We start from the raw sequence: 6,444 nt of genomic DNA on the forward strand, positions 1-6,444 counted from the left end.
AAAACTCACATATTTGATATTGCCATATACGTAAATGTCCAAACTATTAAAATATCACAAACTTTATCCTACACAGAGAAGGCTGTAAAAAAATGGAATGCCAGAATTGCATCATGGGGTCCAAAGAATCTTAATAATGTAGAACATTAAAAAACACTTGTCCGGAAAAAAAAACAAGCCCCCACATGGCTTTGTCAGTGGATAAAATCTATCCTAGTACAACTCCTTTAAGGTTGGACATTATCTATAAGTACCATTGTGGAATAAGCCGCTAGCGTTTAGTCGGGACCCCGATGATCTGTGATGCCATGAAAAAAAAGTCACATTTCACTTCCATTAGGTGAAAGGCCCGGAGAGGAGAGGATCCGTGATGGGACACTACTTATATAAAATGGACATTGAGGAAAGCTTCCCCTACTACAACATGGAACGTAAGATGAGCGTAACGGTGCACGCTATTTTTACTGAGCTGAGGTTGGCGGGCGAGCTGTGTGACGTCACGATCAAAGCCGGCGGTGTGGAGTTCAAGGCTCATAGGAGCATCCTGCGCGGCTGCAGTCCGTACTTTAGGTCAGTGCTGATCATGGTATTGATATACTCATCTAAGGGCTCATTCTCACGGGGGTATTCAGCTTCAGCCTGTGAAATATGCAGTGTTTTCATGGACCGAAACTGCGCGGATTCCCCGCTTATTGCGGGTTTTTTTGTGTATTTTTTACATACAAAAAGACCCGCAAGAAGGATCAATTGATTCGATGTGTAAATACTAGAGATGAGCGAGCGTACTCGGATAAGCGGTACTCGCTCGAGTAATTGGCTTTATCCGAGTATCGCTGTGCTCGTCCCTGAAGATTCGGGTGCCGCTGCGGCTGACAGGTGAGTCGTAGCCGGGAGCAGGGGAGAGCGGGCGGGAGAGGGGGAGAGAAAGATCTTACCTCCGTTCCTCCCCGCTCTCCCCTGCAGCTCCCCGCTCCGTGCCGGCAGCCGAATCTTTAGCCCCGAGCACAGCGGTACTCGGATAAAGCCAATTACTCGAGCGAGTACCGCTTATCCGAGTACGCTCGCTCATCTCTAGTAAATACATAGTGAATATGCATGCATTATAGCATGCGTGAGCCCATTGACATTAATGGCTATTTTGGCTGGCAATGCAGACTAAAATACAGCATGCTGTGGGGGGGGGGCGTTTGTGTGCACGAAAAAACACGTCAAAACCCCCCAATGCAGCAGAAATATCACACATGAGCGGCTTAGAAACAGCATCTCAGCAGACGTATCTAAGCCGATCATGTGTGATATATCTGCTGAGACACGGTATCTAAGCAGATCCTGGGTGGTGCTGTATCTAATCCAAGTGTGGGGGTAGTGTCTCTAATCCGAGTGTGGGGAGTGTGGGGTCGTGTATCTAAACTGAGTGGGAGGGGAAGGGGTAGTGTATTTATGCCTCTTGAGGGCGAGCACCCACTGGCGTTTTTTTACCTGCGTTTTGCGTTTTGCGTTTTTCCTGCACAGGCATAGAGATAACATGTGTTCCTGTCCACTGGCGTTTTTTTTGCGTTGCGTTTGAGTTTTTAACATAGGAACTGTCAGTTGCATATGTGTCCTTATTTTTCTCCTAATGCACCCATGAAAAAGCCGCGAAAACGCCGCGAAAAACGCGCGGAAAAATCGCGGGAAATGCGGCGAAAACGCAAACGCCAGTGGGTGCTCGCCCTAAGTGTGATACTGTCTGCAGAGATGCCGTATCGATACAGCATCTCAGCAGACAGTATCAAACCTGAGCAGTTTAGATACACAGCTCAGCAGACAGTCACAGTGAAACTAGAAAGGGCGGGAGCAGGAGAATGTCCCATTCAGTGGAGCAGGAGAACATTAGTGAAATTAGAGAGGGTGGGGCCTGGGTAGGAGCAGGGCGTGGTTTGGGCGGGGCCAGGTAAGACTGCTTTTGACCTCACTGCATCCAGTGGTCATCGGGAGCGCACACACAGAGGGGGGGCATTGTGGGATTGCAGCACAATGGCGCCATCTTTGAAATCTGCTTACAATGTCAGTTTACAAAGTAAGAAAAAGACAGAACAGGTAATATCCATGGCGTTTTGCACCCATGTATGCTGTATTTTACAGTGGTTAGGGAAAAGAAAGCATTATTATAAAAAAAAAATTCCGCCCTGCGTGGCCATCAACCCCTTTAAGTATTTATTGCAATACTGAAGTACTGCAGTATACGGTACAAGCAATCAAATGGTTGTAAGTTCAAGGCCTCTGTGGTACTAAAGAAAAGTGTTAAAAACAGTATGATAAAGTTTTTTCAACAGTAATAAGAAATATTAGTTTGAAAGTTTGAAACATCCTTTTTTTCCATTTGTTTCTTCGAAAAATCTAGAAATGTTAAAAACCCACACATTTGGTATTGCCGTATATGTAAATGGCCAAACAATTATAATGTCACAAAATTTGTCCCACACATAGAAGGCTGTAAAAAATGGAATGCCAGAATTGCAGACTGGAGGGGGGAGGGGGAGGGGTGAGATTGTTATAATGGAACAGTAAATGGTAGCTTTAAAAAACTCTGGTCCTGCAAAAAAACAAGCCTTCATACGCAGGGGCATAGTTAAAGGCTCATGGGCCTGGGTGAAAAGGTTTATGTTGGGGCCGCCCAACTTGTTTTAACCCCTTAACACAGAGGCATAACTTGAAGCTCCTGAGCCCTATTACAAAACCTGTAACAGGGCCTCCAACTATAATGCTTCATTCATAGTACTAGGCTCCCTATATGGAGAAGAGAGGCCTTATGGGCCCCCTAAGGCTCCAGGGCCCGGGTGCAACCGCATCCCCTGCATCCTCTATAGTTACACCAGTGTTCATGCGGCTTTGTCACTGGATAAATAAGTAGTTCTGGCTCTTGGTAGACAGGGATGAAAAAAAACAAAATAAAAAGTGAAAAATCTCAGGTCAGGTGCCGTAAACAGCATTGTGACGGAGACCATAAACAGAAACGAATACAACCATTCACTGTCATTAGTGGTATGGATATCACTTTGATGTCCGTTTTACAGGGTTTTGTACATTTCCGGTATATTTGTGGTATAATATAACGTAGTCCAATCATGTAACGGAGTTGACTACGAATTAATTTGGACCAAACTGAACTTTTTGCTAAAGTTCAACAAACCGGCCAAACTTTTCAAAAGTTCACTCAGCATTGGCCGTTGTGCACCCAAAAATGGTGCAGATAGAAAGTAAATCTCACTAAGTCCTCACACTGCCCCATCAAGAGTAAAAAGGAAAGAGAGAAAAAGAAAATTGTTTAAAGGCATTTCATTTATTTTAGGTAGTACAACAAAGAAGTATATCATTTGCTCTCGGTGTAAGGGCTCACTCACACATAATACACGCATGACAAAAACTGCAGGCATGAGCAGCCCAATAGAAATCAATGGGCTTTTTGTACCACGTATTACACGCATTAAGAACACCCAGGTAATATGTGGGCGACATGCGTCCGTGTGAGTGACCCCCTAGGCCCGTGTCACATGGACTTAAGCACATTTACACGTGCATCTGCCCAATCGGTGTTGCGTTTTAGTGTACTTTTTGCACGCACAAAAAAACAATCAACGACGCTCCCATTCATTGAAAAGGGCAATTAAGTTAATTAGTTCAATATGTGCTGTTTTTGTGCGCAAATGTACAGGAAAACAGAGCATGCTGCGTATTTTCTTGCGTGAATGAAATTAGCTTGAAAAACATGCGCAAATACATGCGTGTGACACGGGATTTAGGCCACTTTCACACAGCCAAGAAAATGGCATGAGATGTGTGTGTTACAAGACCAACAAATCTCGCACGAGTATGAACCCAATTCTTTTGAATGAGATCACATACATTAGTGAATTCTTCCCGCATTGCGGTGCGGGGAAAGAATCTTGGCATGTCCTATCTTTGGGCGTTTCCTTGGAACGCCTTGTCCACTATCTTCAATGGGGCTGGAAAACACATTGCACGGCGTGCGGTGTGTACGGGAATGAGATACGAGGTTTCCCATTGAAAACCACGCCGGAGGATCGCAAATGTACAGAAGTGATGTGAGGCATTTTTGACACAAACACACCTTGCATCTGCTGCGATATCGCATGTGCACGGCCCGATATCGCACTCGGTCATGTAAAACTAGTCTTAGGGTATTGATTAGAGATGAGCGAGCGTACTCGGTTCGGGTGTTTTTGCACTCGAGCATCGCTTTTTCCGAGTAACTGACTACTCGGACGAAAAGATTTGGGGGGGCGCCGGGGGTGAGCGGGGGGTTGCAGAGGGGAGTGGGGGGGGGGGAGAGAGAGAGCTCCCCCCTGTTCCCCACTGCTACCCACTGCGCCACCACGCCGCCCCCGGCGCCCCCCGAATCTTTTCGTCCGAGTAGTCAGTTACTCAGAAAAAGCGGTGCTCGAGTGCAAAAACACCCAAACCGAGTACGTTCGGTCATCTCTAGTATTGAACTTGACAATACAGAGGGTCAATTTACTGCTCTGGGAATGTTGTAAAAATAACTCCCCCCTACCCAAAAAGAAAAAAAAGGATGTTATCAATAATTATTAATTGACTGGGGTCCGCTACTGGGGGCCCTGATGGAGCGGAAGCAGATTGCTCCCAACTAGAGATGAGCGAGCATACTCGGTAAGGCGATTTACTCAAGAGAGCATCCCCTTTTTCGAGTAACTGCTGGCTCGTCCCTGAAGATTCGGGGGGACCGCGGGGGGAGCGAGAGGGAGAGGGAGAGAGATCTCTCTCTCCCTCCCGATCCCCTCCACAACCCCCCGCGCACCCCCGTGGCCCCCCGAATCTTCAGGGACGAGCCAGCAGTTACTCGAAAAAGGTGATGCTCGCTCGAGTAAACCGCCTTACTGAGTATGCTCGCTCATTTCTACTCCCTACCCCTTGTTTTGGCTGACGTGGTAATTGAAGGTGCAGCTGACATGGATGTTAATGAGAGCTATGCCTATAATTACCGGCATCAGCCACTACACAGGGGTTGGATCTATCTACTTCCGCTCTTTGCCCTGTGTGTTTTGCTGGTGTCAGCAGGCGCCTGAATAGATGGTTGGTCGGGGTTGCAAGCGGTGGAACGCAGCCGATAACTGATGACTTATCCTGAGGATAGATCATCATAGTAACATAGTTTGTTAGGCTGAAAAAAAGACACATGTCCATCCAGTGCAGCCTATTACTCACTCCCCCCTAAAATTGATCCAGGGGAAGGCAATGAGATAGAAGCCTATTTTCCTCATTTAAGGGGAAAAGAATTCCTTCCCGACTCCAAATCTGGTAATCAGAATAACTCCTCGATCACCGACCCTTCTGAGTAATCAGTGACTATAACATTTATTATTGTATCGCTCAAGAAAGATGACCAGGCTTCTCTTGAACTCATAAAATATGTCATCACCACATCCTCAGGCAGAATGTTCCATTGTCTCACTACTCTTACAGTAAAGAACCCCCTTCCATCTCGTCTATATAGCCCAGAAAATCCTTTTAATGAGCCCCATTTTCTTCTTCCAGAGCATTGTTCATAAGCAGCTGGAACAAAAGTAACAAGAAAGTGTATGAGATCCCCGGCGTCTCTCCGGACATAATGAGGATGATTCTAGAGTACGCCTACACCTGGACGGTCCCTATTAATACTGACAATGTAGAGACTCTCTTCATTGCTGCTGACTACTTGAACATCCTGGGCCTTGTACAACTTTGCTCAGATTTCCTTAGAAGCCAACTGTGTCCTCAGAATTGTATTGGTATCTTTAGGTTCACAGAGTATTATTACTGCCCCACGCTCCACCGGGAGGCCTACATGTATGTACTGCCAACTTAGAGAATATCATGAAGACCTCGGATGAGTTCTCTGAGCTGTCGGCCGAAGACCTTAAAGGGCTTATGGAGAAAGATGAACTAAACACTAAACTGAAGGAAATTGCGTTTAAAGCCATTTTGAAGCAGATCAGTGACAGTAGAGAAAGTCAGAAATAGTAAATCTCATCACTGAAAAAGACGGATTGCGAGACTTGACTTTTATTCTTGTTACAATAAAACCATTACAAAACAAAATCTCAATTGTCTACAGCACTGAATGGCCACTTTATTATAGACGCCCATCCAATAGCGTTGGGCCTCCTTTGTCCTTGAGAACCGCAGCAATTCATCATGAAGTAGTTCCCACTAGGTGATGAAATCATTTTGCTGAACTATCGGCCCCTGCGGACAGGAAGCTTCTTGTAGTTGCTGCAGATTAGATGGAGGTGCTGACATGTTCTGACCAGCTGACAGGAAGGGGTCATCGATTCATGCTGCTTGTGCCAAATTCTGACCTCCCATCAGCACAGTGCAACAGAAATCTGGATTCATCTGACAAGCAGATGTTTCTCTGCTGCTCAGTGATACAATTTTTGCGCT

General features: G+C 45.9%; 1 pseudogene; it reads left to right on the forward strand.

Moving 5' to 3' along the window:
• Positions 1 to 370: 370 nt before the first annotated feature.
• On the forward strand, positions 371 to 6,021 carry LOC136586573 (kelch-like protein 10; annotated as a pseudogene).
• Positions 6,022 to 6,444: the final 423 nt, after the last annotated feature.

This window comes from Eleutherodactylus coqui, chromosome 12, assembly GCF_035609145.1.
Source record: "Eleutherodactylus coqui strain aEleCoq1 chromosome 12, aEleCoq1.hap1, whole genome shotgun sequence".
Classification (NCBI taxonomy): domain Eukaryota; kingdom Metazoa; phylum Chordata; class Amphibia; order Anura; family Eleutherodactylidae; genus Eleutherodactylus; species Eleutherodactylus coqui.